The following is a 20,150-nucleotide window of genomic DNA, read 5'->3' as shown; positions in this document are numbered from 1 at the left end:
GATTGTTATGCTCATTAAAAACAAATATGCTGTGACTGACAGCTGGGAGAGTAATGAGAGGAGTGTTGGCTACCCCTGGAATCATCCCTGACCTATTTCCACGATGTACTGCTACTAAGCTTGTTCGCCATTACTGATCCTCCTGCTAAGGAATTCCAGGATTCCCAGAAACACAATTTGAAAACCTTTGCTCTGATTTCTGCCATCGGGTTAGTGCAGGGCAGATTTCACCCTCATCTTACTATAATATTCTCTGGTATGAATGTGTGGAAAATTATTGGCTATTGGTTATTCCAGCAAGCTTCTCAATTTCTTGGTGAAGCTGGTGCCCTTGGCATATTTTTGATAAGCTACCTTATGGGACAGCTGCTTATACTTGACTCTGGGTGTTCACGTTTGTAAATTGTGGCTGCTTGCATATTTTTTGTTTGTTTCTTGTGATTGTCAGAGTGGGTTCCCATCAACATAGGGGAGATTTAAGTTGTGCTAGTGACAAAAATACTTTTCTCCACTGTGGGAGAGAGATGGCTTCTGATCCTATTTGTGCAGCAGGGGGACAACACAGTGGCAGGTCCAGATTCCAATGCTAGTGACCCAGAAATAGTCTCCTTGTTGTACAGTATGACCCATGAGAACAAGGCGTGTGAAATTATTCTTAACGAGGATGACTCATAACATGAGCCCAAGAACAGAGACTGACCTTGGGATGGGAATGTGCAGAAATTGTGGTTAGAGGAACACTTCTTTTCTTTCTCGCTGCTAAAAGTGAAGCAGAGAGGCTCTGGAATTTCTAAAATGCATCCATGTAATGAGCGTAAATGCAGTGAGGCTGCATCTTGTAGAGACCTTAGCCTTGTTCTTACAATCAAGCGGTTACTTTTGTGATAGCTCATTCCCACTTACCCTCATATCTCCTTTGGCAGAATTCTCAGTGCAATTGGCTCACCAATGCAACTGAAGTTCATCAAGGACTGTGCTGGAAGAGTAAAATGTGAATGGACTCTGAATGGAGGTTTGAAACTGGGCTTCCTACATCCAAGCCCAGGAGGCCTCTTGGATTGGGACTATTCCAAGGAAATTGCTATTCCAAGGAAATTGTGGTCCAGTGTGAGCCATGCTCTTTCATTCTTGCTGCATTTTTATTGTAGCTGATGCTTCAAGGATGTGGGACTCAGGATACTACTGCAGCATATGCAGCCTTTTAAATGAAGCCTTCCTTGTCCTATCTGGTGAGAGCATACATGCTGATCATTATTGGAACATGTTTGGATGTTCATTGTAAGAATCCTGTAGCAGAGGGCTACGTACGAGAGCATCTAATTTAAAAAAGCATTGCTCTAGTCAAGTCAGTAAGAAATGTTAAATGGATTATGGAAAATGGTTAAGGGCTGCTATTTCCTCTATTTCTGGTGGCCTCAGTGATAACAACCGGTAGCTATGGGGTAGGGGGAGTCTCTCAGCTTGAGCTGTGACCAAGCACATGGAAGGTTTCTTTGCTCCTTTGCAGAATTTGAAATTCACCAGGCGAGGCACCAGGCACATTTTGCACCTGGCTATCAGCCACTTGTGACCAAGTGAAAATGCCTGGGCTCCAGAATGGTGTCTGATGTCTCCACCATCTGGAGGTGCATACCTGGGGATCCTTTGATCTTGACTGTTTTCACACACCAGCAACGCATCCTGTAGAATTGTGTTTTATCTACACAATCATAAGGAATTTCAGGAACCAAAAATATGTATTGAAAAATACAACTTTTGAGCTGTCTGGCCCAATAATGGCAACTAGGCATTCCATTTTGACGACTGTATCCCTAGTTGAAGGAGCCATTTGGCACCTAGCTTATATATCTGAGTTTCTAACACTGCTCCTCTGTTGTCTGCGGCCCTAAAAATATAGTGTCTCACACCTCTGCCTCAGTCTTTATGATGAGGTAGGGATAGGAGGTGTAATGGAACAGACTCTTAGATGATCTTCATGGTTAGTTCTAACTATGTAATCTATGGACAGTGCAGATTCAGTAACTAGGAAAATCTCCATTCTTTCTTGTTGAGAAATGCTCCTCAGAAATGCTTTTAAGAGCAAGGGGACAGCTTTGACATATTTAGAGACTAGAGGCAAGTATGCTGAAGTGTTTGCTGATTATCTCCTGAGTTTACCCAAAAATGCAAAGTGCATTGGGAATGCAAGCTGGATCAGCCTTTATGTCATTATTCAGCTCTCAAGAAACACATTTAATTTGCCTGGTATACTATCCCAGATGATTTCATGTTGCTATGTCTTCGAGGTTCATGAAGTTGCAGGAACTGGCAGCAAACTGACTGTTCTCATTTAGATTAAGTCTAGGAAAAGAAAGCATTCACTGTAGCAGGTAGTGAAAAAGGAAAGGTGTGCTGGAGGTATTAAGGAGTTTATATTTCACCCCAGGCATTTGAAGGACAAAGGCTGTGCTGTTCATGGACTATCTGGTGTCTCACCAGCTGCTAGAATCAACTCTTGTTGGATGCAGCTGCGTTCTTGGAATATTGCTTTCTGACTGCCCTGATCTGGCTATAGATTTTGTTGCCCCTGCCATAATAGAAGAAAGGCTAAAAGGTGCCATTGTGGCCTTGATAATTTTTTAAGTAGAACTAATTCTAGGTATGTTTTGTCATCCATAACATGATAGGAACATACTGCCTTACACTGATTCATATGCTTGGTCCACTCAACTCAATATTGTCTACACTGACTGGCAGCTGCTCTTAGGGATTTAAGACTGGGCCATTCCCAGCCCTACCTGGAGATGCTAAGGATGAAACCTGGGGCTATCTGTATGCAAAGCAGAAGCTTTACCACTGAGTTACGGTCTTTCCTACCAGCCCATTTGAAAAGTCACTGTTTTGAAATGCATTTAATCTTGTTCTCCCCACCCCTACGCAACTTGTCTAGCCCATTCTCAACTTTGCAGAGTAGTATACTCAAAACAGATGAGCCCAGTGACGTTAATAATTCTCTTGAAGCATATGGAATTTGCCCCTGGAATCCCCCCTTAGTAGTGCTTGGGTGACACTAATATTTTCAAAGGTCAACGGAAGATTTAGCCCAGCATTCTGTATGTAGCCACATCATTCTCAGATCTTTAACAAAACCATTGTTCTACTCATACAAAACACTTTCTATACCCATGTAAAAGAAGTCCAAGACGCATTCCTGGTAAATTTATTATTGATCAATAATGGCTTCTTTCCTGCACCATTGGGTATGCAAAGCAACTGAAACAGATAAGTAGCAATTCTGTTAGCAAAAACTGCAGATTCAAATGACTTAATGCCCGCTTAAACACCCACATGCTTAACAGTATTTCCTAAAACATCCCTATTGTTTGTCTTCTAAATTGCCAACGACTACTTGATTCATAGCTGTCAAATGTAGGCTTTTATTAGGCTGTTTCCACTGTCTGTTGCAGTGATGAGAAACCTGTGGCCCTCCAGATATTGTTGGATTCCAATTTCTATCAACCCCAACCAGCATCACCAGTGGTCAGAGATAGTTGGAACAATATCTGATCTGTTACCTATACTACCACACATACTCGATGAGCAAAATTTAAACAAATATCAAATGTAATAAAGAAAACACATAGTGCATCCTGTTTGTTTTACAGAACAAACTTCCACATGCACTTCATTGGTAGGTGGGGAAGATAAAATATCAGCATTCAGAGTATTACAGGTTGCTATGCTGAAGCATAGAGCCCAAAAGTAAACTGGGGGCCACACACAAGTAACAATATGTCTGACAGACAGAATGTCAATAGGTGGAACTTCTCCATAATTGTATTCCATAGTGTAAAAGGTTTACCCTGTTTAATTTGTGCCAGCCATACAGATGTTAAAAGCACAAGGCGTCATCCAACTGTTGCTGTCACCATGGTGTAAAACATACAGATAATAGTTATTGTTCCCTTTTAAATAAAAATGTAGGAGATCCTCATCACTGATTCCCTGGAACATGCCTGGTGGCACCTTGTCATAAAAACTACATGAAGGGAAAGCTTGAATAGGGCTTGATAAAGAACCTGAGGAGTAGGTATCTTAGGTAAAATACAATTTCCCCCTTGGCTTTTTGTTCCTTCATGATGCAAGGACTTTCTGGAATAAGAAGCAGGCCTTGCTCCCCTGGCCCATAAGACAAAGTGGCCCTTTCTTGTAGGGTTCCTCTCTCCTCTTTAAATAGAGTATCCTAGAAATCGGGTATCCTGGACCTTCAACAACTAACAAACAAGCTGGTATTCAGAGGTTGAAGCATTTCTGCATTTCATGTCCATGAAAAAGCTTAATAAACTAATTTTCATCTCATTATGCAACTGTTAAAGGCATTGGAGCCCTGCCAGGGAAAACGCTGACAACATTGTTAATCAGGTGTCTGATAATGCTTGAAGGAAAGTGCCTCTAAATACAGATCATATGACTTTACTTAGTTCTGAGGCAAGAGGTTTCAAATTATTAATTAGCAATCATTGTCACCGTATGTTAAGTCTACTGACATGGTAGCCAAACTCTGTGTTTTTTTTAGGATTATGCAAAAGGAGATAATTTCCCCAGGAAATGCAGATAAGGGCACAAAGCAGATATTCACCTTCCAGAACCATTTTGTCCAAAGTTTAACAGTGCATTTATTTATTTAGTCACAGGTGGCAGGGAAAGGTGTAGTGTGTGTGTGCATGCACTTAAGGAAACTGTGGGCAAATGGTTTAGTTTTAAGTGGAATTTTATCTGAAATGTATCCTTAAAAGCACTTGTGATATGTCCAAATAAAAAAATTCCTTCTAGTAGCACCTTAAAGACCAACTAAGTTAGTTCTTGGTATGAGCTTTCGTGTGCATGCACACTTCTTCAGATACACAGATGCACACGAAAGCTCATACCAAGAACTAACTTAGTTGGTCTTTAAGGTGCTACTAGAAGGAATTTTTTTATTTTGACTATGGCAGACCAACACGGCTACCTATCTGTAATTGTGATATGTCCGTCACTCACTGAAAATAAGCATATGGAGACGATTTAATTGCTTATTTATACCTTGCTTTCATTTTATCCTCAGGTTATGAATCAAGGACATCATGATTTGTACCTCTTCCAGTGAATCTTAAGGCCAAACTAGATATGACTTTAATTGTGTGAATGTGATGAATGTCCATGTTTCTTGTTACATAAATAGCAGCCAAGGGGAAGGTTACAAGCAGACTAGGGACCGTAGAAAAGGAGGGGGAGTTTAGCACTCTCTTCCAGCCATGGCCAATGGGAACTTTCCTTGAAATGCAAATAACAGCTTCAGAGAAGGAAATTTTGTGTGAACAGTGGTAGAGAGAGAGAGAGAGAGAGAGAGAGAGAGAGAGAGAGTTGAATTATCTCTCCCCAGCCTCATGGTCCCAAGTCTATTCAGTCTTCCTCATGGTTGCTACTTACATAATAACATGCCCATTAAATGCATCCATGTAATTAATGCCATGCCACTTTCAAGAGAGATGTTTCAAATGTTGGTTCTAGCCAGTTTACAAGATGGGTCTGGAGCATTTTCCTGTTAGAATTATAGTGTGAAGCGACCCTAAATTCCCCCCTCCGACTATTCATTTGTTGAAATCCAGAATAATCAAAAGGGCTTGACCTCGTTGTGCTACTTGATCAAAGTATTCACTTGGAGGTACAGTGGTACCTTGGTTTGCATATGTCTTGGTTTGCATATGTTTTGGATTACAAACACGTCAAACCCGGAAGTGCGTGTCCCGATTTGCAATCTTTTTTTAGATTACAACCCATTTTTTTGGGATTACGAACAAATTTTTTTTGGAAGCCCCATTGGTGAAAGCAACAGTCCTCTGGAACGGATTATGGTTGTAAATCAAGGTACCACTGTATTCAAAAGACAGCCGGGAACAACTCTAGGCCCAGGCACTGATCCCAGAGTACCACTGCAACATTCTTTGGCTTTGAGGATACCTGTCTTCTTTCTGGTTACCCATATATCCTTCAGGAAGTCTGTTGTATCTGAGATTTGACAAGTCCATATGGACAGCATAGGAATTCTTGATTGTATACTATAGCCTCAGTTGTTTTTCCATGCCCCAGTTACTCTGCACTCCCCATCGTAAATAGCCAGTATGTGGCATAGAGTCATGCCTGCACCACACTGACTGAAATACGGTACATGCAGTGGAAGGCTGTACTAAGGATCCCATTTAAGATGGCAGCGGTGATGGTCAGAACCTCCCAGTGCCATCCAGCACTTATTGCTAGGTTTGCAGAGCCAGCCCAATACATTTTGGCACCTGAGGCAAAACACAAAATGCCCCCAGGCGCCAAGGAAGAAGGGGTGAGTGAGTGAAGATCTACATCAGGAACAAGGGGGGGGGGGGAAGAGGAGGAATAAACTCAGACTTACCTGATGATTGAAGTTTAAATAAAAAACCATTATGGGGCCCACTGAATCACGCTGGGTGGGTACATAGCCCAGGAGATCCCAGAGGGCAGACCCCCCACCTCTTCCCTAGGGGGGTCAGGAAATGTAATTGGGGGCAGGCAGCAGTAGAGGCAGCTGATCTGGCTTCCAAGGCGTGTGTGGCAGCAGCGGTGGGTGATGTATTCCTTGGAGGCTGGATCTGCTGCCCTTGTAAATCCTGCCGCCCGAGGCAGTTGTCTCATTGGTGGGTCGGCCCTGAGACTTTGACAACCTGAACTTTCTCCTAAACACATACAGTATTGTGATCCAGGACTTCCATTCTAAAACAAGCATCAGCCCTCGAGTTCTTTATTCCATATTGGATGAACTGCCTTCTTCCACCATTAGTCAGCTTTCACTTTATATGGCTATCCAACCTTTCCAAGCCACAGCGTAGGGTGTAGCCCAGCAGGATTTACTGTTAGCCTCTGATATGCTGAAGTTCTGAGTTGTGCTGAAAAGGCAGAAAGTCCAGCCCCTGATCCAAGGATGACTGAAATTGAAAGTACGTAGTTATTTTCAAACTACATAACGTACCCGATTTTAAGTTCTTGGGGCTGCTTGTGTGTGTAAATATATGTAATATACTAAAGAAGCAGTAAATATATATAATATACTAAAGAAGCAGCAATACATGAAAGTTAGGAATGAGAAACTACAAGCCAACGTTATCTTTTCTTGCCCTTTTTTAGTCACATTGATTTTTTTTAAAAAAAGTTAATGAAAATGTCAGGGGGAGGCGATTTCCACCACCACTCCGGCAGCACTGGAGGTAATAATCTTCTTTCAGTTCTTTCTTTGCTAATTGAAGAGTTGACATTATCCCCTTCAGTGAAAGAACCCTTTGTTAGAGTTGGTTGCTGGGCAAATCAAAATCTTGGCAGCCGGACTGCAAGGCCTGAAATTCTTCTTTGCACATCACTTTCCTAAAACAGGTAGAGTTTAATGGCCTTTTTAGATGCAAGGCTGCCTCCTGTCTCCCTTATCCTGCCCTTAAATCTTGCCCTTTAGGGACTACAAATAATTTACTTTTCTTAAAATGGCTATCTACTCATGGGCCCAGAATTTTTGTGCCAATTATATCCAGAAAAACCAAGGGAAAGGTCAGGCAGTCTAGACGCTAATCCGAAAGTACTGCATTTCTTCCCTAGCTCGTTGCTTAGCAACGTGGATTAATGTTTGAGAATGACGATGACAGTCACTGAGTCTTGCTATGGTATGTGGTGCCAGTGCTGTACCACCTCCTTGGCTCCAGCACTTTCTCTGTTTGCAAAGAGAGTCCAGAAAGCAGCACCAGTGTGGGAAAATCCACTCTTCTTTTACTGAAATGTACACCAGTATTGGAGGAAAGGTGTTCAACAAATTCAAAATGTCCTGTGCAAATAAGTGTATAAGAATAGTTCCTCCCTTCCAATTGAAAATGAAACTGTGGCATTGAAATAAGAGGTGTTTTTTTTTTTGGGGGGGGTTGCTTTTGTTTTGGAATAGCAACATTCTATGCATATACCTACCATCACTGGTAGGTATATGCATACATTAGTGATTATTATTGAATTCATTAGGGCTTATTGTTGAATAATTTCTTCCCCAGTCACTTCTAGGGGACCTGACTAGATTTAGTGAGCCCGTATGTGCAATTGGGAATTATGATTTCTTGGAAGAACTTTATTCTCTGTGAGAGTAGGTCATGGACAGATACTCTAGAAATTAATTCAGGATGAATAAATTCATAGGGTTAAAGGGGGGATGATAAGAAGTAGGATCATGGTGGCAAGCAGACCTTGTCCTCAGTTCTCTGCACGTTCACTAGATTTAGGTCAGGCATAGGCAAACTCAACCCTCCAGATGTTTTGGGACTACAACTCCCATCACCCCCAGTTAACAGGACCAGTGGTCAGGGGTGATGGGAATTGTAGTCCCAAAACATCTGGAGGGCTGAGTTGGCCTATGCCTGATTTAGGTGAACATTATTTAGCCCTTATGTGCAATTGGGAACTTTGATTTATTGAAAACCTAAAAGGGGAGCTTCCCATATAGTGCATCTGCTCTTCCTTGGATATATCCCAGGAAGAGCAAGCCACTACAGATATAACTTAACAGCTAAGTCACAGTTATCACCATAAATTTCGAAACGATCCACCTTTATTGTATTTCTCACCCTTAAGGCATTAGCTGCTGAAATGCATGGGAAGGGGGCTTCTTAACTCTTAGTAAGTCTGTTGCCAGAACTACCTTCTGCTTTGCTGTTCACCTGAAGGCAATGGTTAATCATTTCACTTTCAGCTTGTTCATGTTTATTTTTCCTCTGTTTGGTTCTGGACTTTGTAGTCTGCCTCTTTATTAATAAGCCTGATTCCGTGCCGAAGGGGTTGTGGAAGTCAGCAAATCCAGCAGAAGGGATATATATTTTCTGCCTCCAGGCTTCTGATGTAAACAGTGTGTGAAGTCCAGTTTAAAGAATTGAGAAAGGAGGTATCATTTTTTTACTTTCACTAAAGGTGTGAAAATGTTTAAAGCCAGCATTGCAGAAGCATATTTATTTATCATTCAGGGGAGTAATCAAGCTGTTTTCAGACATTTGTATATGAGGGCTATAGCTCAGTGGTTGAGCATCTGCTTTGCTCACAGAAGGTCCCAGCTTCAGTCCCTGGCATCTTCAGGTAGGCTGGGATAAGGATCCCAATCTGAAACCTCAAGAGACCCAGCTCATCATAAATCAATTTAAGTAAGCAGACCATGTTTTCCCATGAGAAATAGTTGGGGTTGTACATTATCAAGGAGGTGGTGATATGTGGTTTTATGTTGAATGGTGGCGATGGCTGAAGTGGTGAGAGTGTGTGTCTATCTAGCATTCTGTAATAGTAGGCAGAGCAGATGTAGCCAGGATGAGGAGCCTTATGGGATGTTCAAACAAGCAGAAGGGCTGTCACATGAATATGGCTACTTGTTTTATGCGGCACTAGCTTTGGTACCAACAAAAGGAAGAGAAACACTAATCGGAGCAGGACATGGGACGGGAATCATCTGCATCCTTCATCTAATGCCCAGTGGACTGGCTCTAACAATCAAATAGTGCTGCTTGTCAACTGTATTTGAGAGCAGTCTGTTTCATGCTCTGTGCATCTGAACGGGAAATGCTGATGCTAGCTGTTGCGAAGCTTTCTTGTTTCATGGGTGCTTGCGAACGACTGGCAACCAAACATTCACATTGTCTAAAGGGAAAAGCAAAGCTGAGGTGGCTGGGGCAATAACCTTTCAATAGGTAGCGTTCCTGGTGGGAAAACATTGCTGGTACATGAGGGTTTGGATAGTGTGTAATATTCCTCCTTTTCTGGTAGGGTTTTCTACTTCACTTACTATTGTAACTAACAGACTGTTGACCTTCCCTGCCCCCCATAAATTTGGTGGGCACGAGCACATGCTATAAATCTACCTCTCCTAAAAATGTTTTGCTGTGACCAATCACAGCTCTGCTGCTTCTGCATCTTTTAATAGCTATTTGTGCCCTAAAAGTGGTGGAAAGATGCACTAGAATCTGTACTGTACTACTTTCAACATGGAGACAAATTAAAATCTTGGGCACACATTTCCATAGAATTATGAAGGAAGGGAACAGAGTTCACCTAGAGGTTAGATGGCAAAACATGAAAAAGGAGACTGCAAAGCTGATGCTCCCCCCACCCTTTTATTCTTGGACCATCCAAAAAAGGGTTCACACATCACATTGTTACGCATTCACCAATATGTATCTGAGTTGGAAGAGAAATTAACCCTCTTATACCTGCCCTCCTACCTATTGGACAGAAGGAACCTTTGCCATAAGTCATACTTACCATTTCTGTAGGCTGGAAATACCAGGCTTTTCAGCTTCTAGATAATTAACAATTGTCAGCAGAACAATGGCAGCATTGTGACATGTGAAAAGAAACCCAATGAGCCAGTTCTTTTGCGTAATACTGTATTATGGTTCCATGAACACTGGCACGATTTACATTAAGAGTATCCCTCCATGCACCCATCAGTTCTCAAACATTAAATTAATTAATCTTGTTCTGGAAAGGGTTAGGCCAGCATTATATGATGCATGTGTTGTTAATTTATATAGTACCCAACTGTTAGTGTACTCTGCCCCCCATCAGCCTTAACCACAGGATGTAATTATCCTAATTTTAAATGTGGGGAAGTAATGCATTGTGTTGGAATTTGAAACCAAATCACCTGTTTGCAAACTTTGTTATCTAAAGTAGCTTAATGTGTATGTTTAAGTTAGCCATGAAGTTATCCCAAAGGCATTTTAAAGGCCCCTAATTGGAAAACAATTTAAGAAGAACAGAAGAGCAACCCTGCTGGATCAGGTCAAAGGCCCAGCTAGTCCAGCATCCTCACAGTGGCCAACTAAATGTCTATGGGAAGCCTGCAGCCAGGATCTGAGGGCAGCACTCTGTCTCCTTTAAATTCTCAGTAACTGGCATTTATTACCATACTACTTCCGCGCTGTGGGTTAAACCACAGAGCCTAGGACTTGCCAATCAGAAGGTTGGCGGTTCGAATCCCCGCGACAGGGTGAGCTCCCGTTGTTCGGTCCCTGCTCCTGCCAACCTAGCAGTTCGAAAGCACGTCAAAGTGCAAGTAGATAAATAGGTACTGCTCCGGCGGGAAGGTAAACGGTGTTACCGTGCGCTGCTCTGGTTCGCCAGAAGCGGTTTAGTCATGCTGGCCACATAACCTGGAAGCTGTACGCTGGCTCCCTCAGCCAATAAAGCGAGATGAGCGCCACAACCCCAGAGTCGTCCGCAACTGGACCTAATGGTCAGGGGTCTCCTTTACCCTTACTTCCGACAGTGGAGGTAGGACATAGCCCCTATATGCAATAGTAGCTAGTAGCCACTAATAGTCTCATCCTCTTTTAAATCCATTTCCTCAGCAATATTTGAATGATGTGCTTCAATCTGTTTAATCATGTTTGCATGTACTAAGATATGTGTGTTTTCATATTTGGGCATTTTAAGACACGTCAATTTATAGCTACTTCTTTTCAAAAATCCACAGTGATTAGTACAACTTGCTAACAAAACCTTTCATAAGAAATGTGCAGTATCTCTTTTTTCTCATACTCTCTTAATAGACTCAGTTCATCATGCCACACCCAGTCCCTAAAATCTCACTCTTCTCCCCCATCTCACACACTTTCACATCACTTGCTCAGTGAAGTCGAGCCCCAGTCATAGAAAACAAAGCAGCAACTTGATCAGCCAAGTTTTGGACTACAAAATTACTTTCCTTTGTACTGTCTGTTCCCCTTTGTTCTCACTCTTATGGTTGTGTCTGTCCATCATGTTCCCTGGCCCTTGTTACATTAACAGCTTCTCCAAGGTTTGTTCTAGTTGTACGCACAGCTGGCTAATATGAAATGTATTTTGGCTATTCAGTTAATCAGTTAAAATCCAAATCAATGCTAGTGGGCACTAGTAAACTATTGAGCTTATATTCTAATTGACAATTTTGTTGGTGCCTGCCCAGAGGTATTTTGGTTCATAGAAATCATAGAATTGTAGAGTTGGAAGGGACTCTGTGGATCTAGTCCAGACTTCCTCAACCTCGGCCCTCCAGATGTTTTGGCCTTCAACTCCCATGATCCCTAGCTAGCAGGCCTAGTGTTCAGGGATGATGGGAATTGTAGTCTCAAAACATCTGGAGGGCTGAGGTTGAGAAGCCTGGTTTATACTATAAGACACACCTTTTAGCTCCTATAATTAACCAACAAGCTTTTTTTATCTGAAAATACTCCTTCATGGGTAATCTTGGAAACTATATATTTGGCACCCTTTTCTGGGATGGATGATGTTAGGGTCTAGGTATATAAAACGGAGAGGACTTTTTCCACCTGCAATTTCAGTGGCTAGGGAGTCCCGGAAAATAAACCCTACGTTCATGAGTTTTTATACAGTGGTACCTCGCAAGACGAATGCCTCGCAAGACAAAAAACTTGCTAGACGAAAGGGTTTTTTGTTTTTTGAGCTGCTTCGCACGACGATTTTCCCTATGGGCTTGCTTCGCAAGACGGAAACGTCTTGCAAGTTTGTTTCCTTTTTCTTAACACCGTTAATACAGTTGCGACTTGACTTTGAGGAGCAACTCATAGAACGCGGTGTGGTAGCCTTATTTGAGGTTTTTAAAGACTTTGGTGATTTTTGAAGCTTTTCCAAAACTTTCCCGACACCGTGCTTCGCAAGACGAAAAAAATCGCAAGACGACAAAACTCGCGGAACGAATTAATTTCGTCTTGCGAGGCACCACTGTACCACTGCAAATGTGTAAAAATGTCTGCTGCACTGTCATGGAGAAATTTGCAAGCTGATGCTTCATTATTTGTTTGGTGGAGACAGCTGCTGCAGAATGTGATTTAAAGCTTTATATGATAACTGCATATTGGGTGTGCACTGGCTCTGAATTCATCTGTAAAGAACATAGTTATCCTAAGCAAAGCATGAAGTTCCCTGTAATGACATGAGTGCCTTGTGAACTGGCATTAGTAATTTCTAGTAGAAATATTATAATTAATCTATACTGTAGTAGTATAACATTACAGTCATACCTTGGGATAAATGTGCTTCAAGTTAAGTATTTTTGGGTTGCACTCTGCGGCAACCCGGAAGTCATGGAGCATGTTACTTCTGGGTTTCACCGCGTGCGCATGTGCAGACGGTCAAAATTACGTCATGCGTGGAAGTGGCGAAACGCAACCCACGCACACGCAGACACGGGTTTTGTTTGCTTCAGGATGCGAACGGGGCTCTGGAACAGATCCCGTTCGCATCCTGAGGTACCACTGTACATTGTTCTGCTTTTGAAACTATGATTGGGAGCAAACATAGTTATTCCAGCAACACAAAGATTTCTGCTTCTGCATTGGAACAGTCTCTCCCTCTCTTCCCCCATGTGCCCCCTAAATCAGCTCTAGGGGTTCGTCCAATATTCTGGAGCAGATTTGGAAAGGACACAGGGTGTGTGTGAAGGTAGAAGCTGGGAGTGGGGAATCCCATTGTGCTGGCCATAATCTTTTGTGCTGACAGGACATAGTTGGTGAATACTACCCTATATTACATTGCTGGCTGCAGTAACTGTGAGATACAGATAATATCCTTTGAAAGTTTTCATCCTCACCCATATCCAGCTAATAGCAAAGTCCTAGAACTGGAACGGAACAAAAGACCATCTCCCACTCACTGCATCAAGGCAGGATCATGTTTATTATTAGTTCCCAAGTGTATCACTTGTAATTTTGTACTGCTGAATTTTGAATGGAAAAGAGGAATGCTCATAGTATTGGGGATCCTTCATGTTGCACTTACGGGCATAAGCAATAATGAATTTCTGAATTCTGCCACACATGCGGCATGCTTCCCATAGAGCATGTGAGAGATTTAAGTAGTGAGGAAGTCAAGTTTGTTAGACATGATCTTTCCTCCACAAGTTAATTTTCAGACAAAAATATAGTTTCCCTTTAATCTGATGAATAGAATGGATTTGTAAAGCCAGGGTCAAGCAATTTCTCTTTTCTCAGTTGGCCTTTGTATTTTGTAAACAAGTTTATATGTGTCTGTGTCTCTTGTTTTGTGTTTGTGGTGAACGTGACTAAGTGTGGGAACAGGATGAATGTTGTGCAAGTCTGTAGGCAGCACTTAGAACAAGAAGAGCTCATGGAAAGCTGTGATGATTTAACATTAGTAACTCTTGAGTGAACTTCTCAGTACTTAAAATCATGACCGCAGTGGGTTTTTTGCCCTTCCTGCCAGCTGCAGTAACAATTGTGCCTCATTTCTGAAAAGGGGTTACAGCAAAAGATGGATCTCCATTTACCACCATAAATAGGATATGGGGCCATGCTGTTTGCTTAAGGCTTTGCAGAAGAACGTTTATTAAGCCCCTGTTGGGCTGCCATAGATTGCTGGTGGGCTGTGCTTGGCTTGATGGGTGACAAGTTGTACAGGCCACACTTAAGGTGATCATTGCCATGTAGCTTTTAGGAAAACTTAGGCGCCTGAGGGTGGAAATTTTTTTTTGAGGTGGGTCACACCCAGTTGGTTTCACGTTCAGATCTGCATGGACCCATCTCTCGAACAATTCCAGTGTCTGTGGAATGCATTACTCACATGCTGTCTGGATCAGCTGCAAAACTGCACTCTTGCTTTGCCACACAATCAATCCTTTTTCCAATATAAGATGAATTTCTTTTGCCCTCTTCAACTGTGAACAGGCTCTGCAAGGGCATCAGACTGTCTCCAGTGACTTTCTACATCTTAAATATTATTTCCAATTTTTAAAAAAGAAAATAAAACTAAACTCCATAGGCATGACACACTGTTGAGCTCTTGGGTTGCAGACTTATTACTTATGCTGCTCAATTTTGTGTGCTGTCACGTACAGAGTACATCTAAGCAAATTTAATTATGCCCCTGAATTGGGAATTAGAGGTCAGCGATGAGGGTCCTGTAAAGTACTGTTGCTACTAGTCAAATAAAGTACAATTACAGTGGTACCTTGGGTTACATACGCTTCAGGTTACATACACTTCAGGTTACAGACGCCGCTAACCCAGAAATAGTGCTTCAGGTTAAGAACTTTGCTTCAGGATGAGAACAGAAATCGTGCTCCGGCGGTGCAGCGGGAGGCCCCATTAGCTAAAGTGGTGCTTCAGGTTAAGAACAGTTTCAGGTTAAGAATGGACCTCCGGAACGAATTAAGTACTTAACCTCAGGTACCACTGTACTAGTGGTGGAACTATTTTCAGTTGTAGTTTTAATTCCAGTAGAAAAAAAGCTACCTGAAAGGAGTTGGCTATAATCACTTCAGGGCTGGATTTGAAAACAGTTGAGTCTTATCAACAAAAGGATCCATTTATTCCAGGAAAGCAATGTGATGGGGCAAGTTGTGTGAGTTGCTTTCCTTCCTGACTAATAATCACTCATTCATGTCAAGGGCCAAACTATGTGTTATGCTAAAGTCCATGACTAGAACTCTTCATGTAATTTTCTTCTTAAAAGTAGCTGGAGCGGTAGCCATAGCACAAGTTGTGAGGTGTCAAACCAATTTTCCTTGCAGCCCTATATGCACGTTGATCTCCAAAACACTACCATGCCTGGAATCCTAATGTCTAACTTCAGACTAAGTTGGAATAATAGAACTGGGGGTTGGGGGGGGGACTGGGGTGGGACCTCCAAATTCTGTTCATCAGAAGCGTGGAACTTCTTATGCATGGAAGGTCTACTGTTTACTTTGCTATTGTTATGAATTGCTTTTCATAATAAGAATAATAATACCTTTATTGTCAATGTACAACCTGTGTACAATGAATTAACCAAGCCTCCCCCCAACAAACACTCAATCTCATTGCGCTCTGTGTGCTTGTCGCACAATACACCAACCCTGAAAGTCAGTTGCACTATATTATTTTCCATTCAGCAGCCTAACAACCCTTGGATAGAAACTGTTTTTTAGCCTGTTGGTACGATTGATTATACTTCTATATCTCCTGCCCGCGGGTAGAAGATTAAAGAGGTGCTGGCTGGGGTGTGAATCGTCCCTGAGAATTTTTCTCACTCTTCTAAGGCAACGATCCCTTGTGATGTCATCTAGCGGGCTCAGGGGACAGCCCATGATATCATGTGCTGTGTTCACCACCCTCTGTAAAGACTTTCTGTCTGTGGCTTTTCATAAGAAGCAAAACCCAACAATACATTTCATCTAAGTGATAATCACGGTTGATACACGGTACTTACTATGGTATTCATAATTGGGCAGAGTATTTGCTATGCATGCAGGGGGTCCCAGGTTTGATCCCCGGCATCTCTAGGTAGGGTTTTGGGTTGTCCTCTGCCTGAGCCCCTGTACCCTTTAGACTGTATTGAGTTAGTTGGACCAGTGGTCTGATCCGGTATAAGGCAGCTTCCTATATGCCTATAATAGACCAAATTAATCTATATGCCCTCAGTTCATACTCTTTAGCCTCCATCACTGTAAGCCTTGTGTAATTTTGGCACCAATTTGCCAGAAAGGGGAAGGGATCTACGGTAATTATGGTCTAATTTCGGCAACTCTCATTGGGTTGGGTGAGTGGGTGAAGTAGAAAATAAGTAAAAGTTTAGAGAAAATAGCTGTCTTCCTCTTGTTGCTCCATCTGAGGAAGAGTTATGTTAAGTATGCTTGGTGGATAGTTTTTTGTTTTATGCTCAGGATCTTATTATAATAGTAGGGGTGGAAGGGATTCCTCCTGCCCACCCCCAACCCCCAGTTCTGGTTGGTTAGCATCCTTGGAGTGGGCAGAATGAGAGCTTCTTCCATAGAATGTGACAGCAATTAACTCTCTTAATTCATTTGGAATCTTTTGCCAAACTTTTCCTTGCCCGTAAGCACTCTTGGCACACGGTACACTTTTATTTGAGCTTGCTCTGTACATGTTGCACACTGTAATCCACATGATGTAATCTGCAGAGGTTGATGTAATCTGCCAAAATGTGGATGATTCACTTTTAGGGCAGACAGCTGAATTAGAGGACTTTCCGTTTCCTTCTGATGCAATTTGATTTTTATAATCCTTACCAGAATATCTATTTTCTCTCTTCCTTTCCTTTTACAAAGTGATAATTATGGGGGTAAATTAAAGTCTCAAATGAGAATCCTTTATTATTATCATTATTATTATTCAATAGCTGCTGCTAGAGGATAGAAATGCCATGCAAATGTGTTTATACTGCTTGCTTAGTTGAGTTCCCCTCCCCTTTCATTTAAAGACCACCGTATGTTGGAACCAAGTGATATTTTTTTCAACTCTGGTGCAAATTCTTTCAACAAAGACATCCAATCACTGTGATTTCCTCTTCTGTTGAGAACAAAGAAAATGAATCAAATGCCCATTTTGAGTCTGTCTGCAATATTTAATGCTTGAACGGAGCTGCACAGTGTGGGCAAATAGACTGAAGGTTAAACAAACCATCTCAAGCTATCCTAGCAAGATAGTCAGCTGAACATTCTCGGATCCCTTTCTGCTCTTCCTAGTCTTGAAGGTAATTTATTAATGGGAAGGGCTCGTGGTGTGCACTATGTGAGGAGGTCACATTCCGATCATATCCCCATGTCACCTTATCTCTGAGTTGTCAATTAGTCCCAAGTGAAGTAAAACAGAGTCAATTTATCATTCTTCAAAAATTTAGAGTAGTGGAATTCTTCCTTTTCCCCTCCACAACCAAAACCCTCCTCAATACCACTTTAATTAAAACTGCGAAGGGCTGTCAGCAGATATTCTTTTTAAACTGTTCAGATAAGAGAATATGATAACCTGTTAATTCAAATTGGACTCATAAAAAAAGAGATTGCCTTGTCGATTTGCTGCCTCTTTGGTTCTAGGAAGAGAACTGTTGGCTATATGGAAAGCTTTGTGAATGCAAGTTTTTTTTCATGGTGGCCTGCCATCTCACATGATTTCACACACATGCAATTAGGGATTGTTTGTATTTTTCATTTTAACTATGGTGCATGTTTAAATGACACTGTGCATGGAATCAGTTGTGGGTGGTCCATGAATGTTTAAATATTGGAGTTTCCTCACAACAACAAACATGGAAGCAAAAGGTCAGTCCATTTCCAGTCACCAATTCATGTTTAATCCAGGGAAACACTGACATTTCACTGTCATGCTTAAGTCACAGTTGATAGCACCATGTAAGAGTTCTGCTGTTGAAAACTGGATGCTTTTAAAGGTGGCATTTAAAATCTCTAGTGGTAGGAATGCAGTCATCTTCTGACCTGCTTCAATCCTAGACAGTACCACAAGTATGATTACTTGCATCTTGCATTCTGTGAAGTGTGTGGTCTCTTTTGTTTGATGTGATTTTGCAGAGCTTAATTTCCATTTGATTGTCTATCCAAGATTGTTTCCTTTCATTTCCCCACATTGTTACTCTAGAACTGAATACCTGTTTCTTAAAATCCTTATGAAATTAAGCTTGCTTGCTTGTTTTGGTGAAACACTTCTTTGCTATCCCTGCATTTGTTGGATTCCACCCCCACCCAAGCCATCTGTAGTAAAGCCTTATCCCAAATTTACCCTGAAGTTTCATTGAATCCCACAGGGCTAACCTTTAAAGGTTTGGATTTGTTTTGTTTTTAAAAAAGATGCTCAGGATTGCAGCCCTTCTTAGCTAAAGTTGCCCCATGCTATAAATTTCCAGTGTCAATAAGCCTATGAAATATGCCCTATTGTTTGATGCAAAAACATTTCTAAAGATAGTAAAATTGGTTCCAATAGCTCTGTTATCCCCCCATGTGTCAGTTGTGTTCCTTATTTTACAAGTGTTTGATTTGTACCTTGCATTTTAGGCACTGAGGTCAAAGATGATTTCTCAGAAATTAAAAGTGCTGAGGTTCTGTTCTCAGAAGTTGCCCCTCATGAACAACACCAGTTGGTGTGTGAGATACGGCCTAATGCTTAATTCTCATTTCCAAAGCTGAAGAAACATAGAACCAATGAAGATCCAAAAGCAGCCAGGAATCATGTTTGCACAAAGAAATCAACTATTCCTTGAACACTAGGAGGTTCTTGTAATTACCTTCAGGTAGTGGAGAGATTAATACAGCAGCATGATCCTCTTACTCCTAATAAGAAGTATGGGCGTGCAGGATGCAGCCGTCAAAGTGATACTGTGCATTAGAAGGGTAGAGTAGAGAATCTACTAAATATTCCGATCTAGCAGCATGAGCGCTGCCTCTTTATGACAGTCCAGTGCTAAATGATTTGAAACATATTTTAAAAGATTCTTATTCTGTAAATAATGAGAGATGCTTGCCCAGGAGACCTCCTAACCTAAAAGCCCTACCTCTATAGCTCACAGTTGTGCCACAAAGGTACTTGAAATAGGGACTGACGCACTAACTTTCTAATCTCTTATGAAAGCTTGATGCAGGAACGGTGAGCTTTGGCCCTCCAAATGCCACCTAAGGCTGATGTGATTTGGAGTCCAACATCTGGAGAGGCGCAGGTTCACCAGTCCTGGTTTTATATGAGCCAAGCAGCCAGGGTTGGAGCCTATCCCTGACTGAAGACAGTTCCCCCCCCACAAAGGAATTCCCCTAATCAGAACCTACCCATATGATGCCCCTGGAGGGCTGAAAATATTTTAATCCTGATTAAAGCACATCCATATGTTTAACTGATAAATGGAAATTCCTAAATTCTTGCCATTCATAATAATTTCTACACACAAATTACAGTACTTTTCTGTGTATAAGGCTATGTTTTTTTACTCTAAACTAATGTTCAAAATCTGGGCTCATCTTATATATGGATAGTATGTCCCCCCATTTACTTAAATCAGAGACCCCCAAAATAAGGGGCATCTTATACATGGGGGCGTCTTATAGACGGAAAAATACGGGTACATATACATTATGAAGAAAGTTGAGTTCAGCCAATCTGAGATTAAGCAATTTCCTCTGGTTCCCAGTAAACAAACAATGCTGGTTAATGAGCGTCTAAACTATCATTTGTTCACTCCGGTCAAACTGAGATTATAATCTCAAACAATTGTAAAGTTTAACGATACCATCTGCCTCCAGAACTCAGCTAATTTTTCTAGTTTTCCCCCACCTCATAAACATGCTTAACTGCAAGAGTTTG

At 41.6% G+C, this 20,150-nt stretch overlaps 1 protein-coding gene across 3 annotated transcripts in view; it reads left to right on the top strand.

Moving 5' to 3' along the window:
* Positions 1-20,150, top strand: part of COL18A1 (collagen type XVIII alpha 1 chain) — a 152,642-nt gene that overhangs the window by 14,590 nt on the left and 117,902 nt on the right. The window contains exon 1 of one of the 3 annotated variants that reach the window (XM_083497811.1): positions 8,849-8,950. The exons of 1 other annotated variant lie outside the window; for it this stretch is intronic. The gene's annotated coding sequence lies outside the window, so the exon portion shown is untranslated. Of the gene's footprint in view, positions 1-8,848; positions 8,951-20,150 lie in introns of those variants that run through there. One more of the 3 variants, XM_083497810.1, reaches the window with a different exon arrangement.

Source organism: Podarcis liolepis (genome assembly GCF_965112155.1).
Source record: "Podarcis liolepis genome assembly, chromosome: 1".
NCBI classification, from domain to species: Eukaryota; Metazoa; Chordata; class Lepidosauria; order Squamata; family Lacertidae; genus Podarcis; species Podarcis liolepis.
Note: the sequence above shows the minus strand (reverse complement) of the source record. Positions and strands in the feature narration are given on the sequence as shown.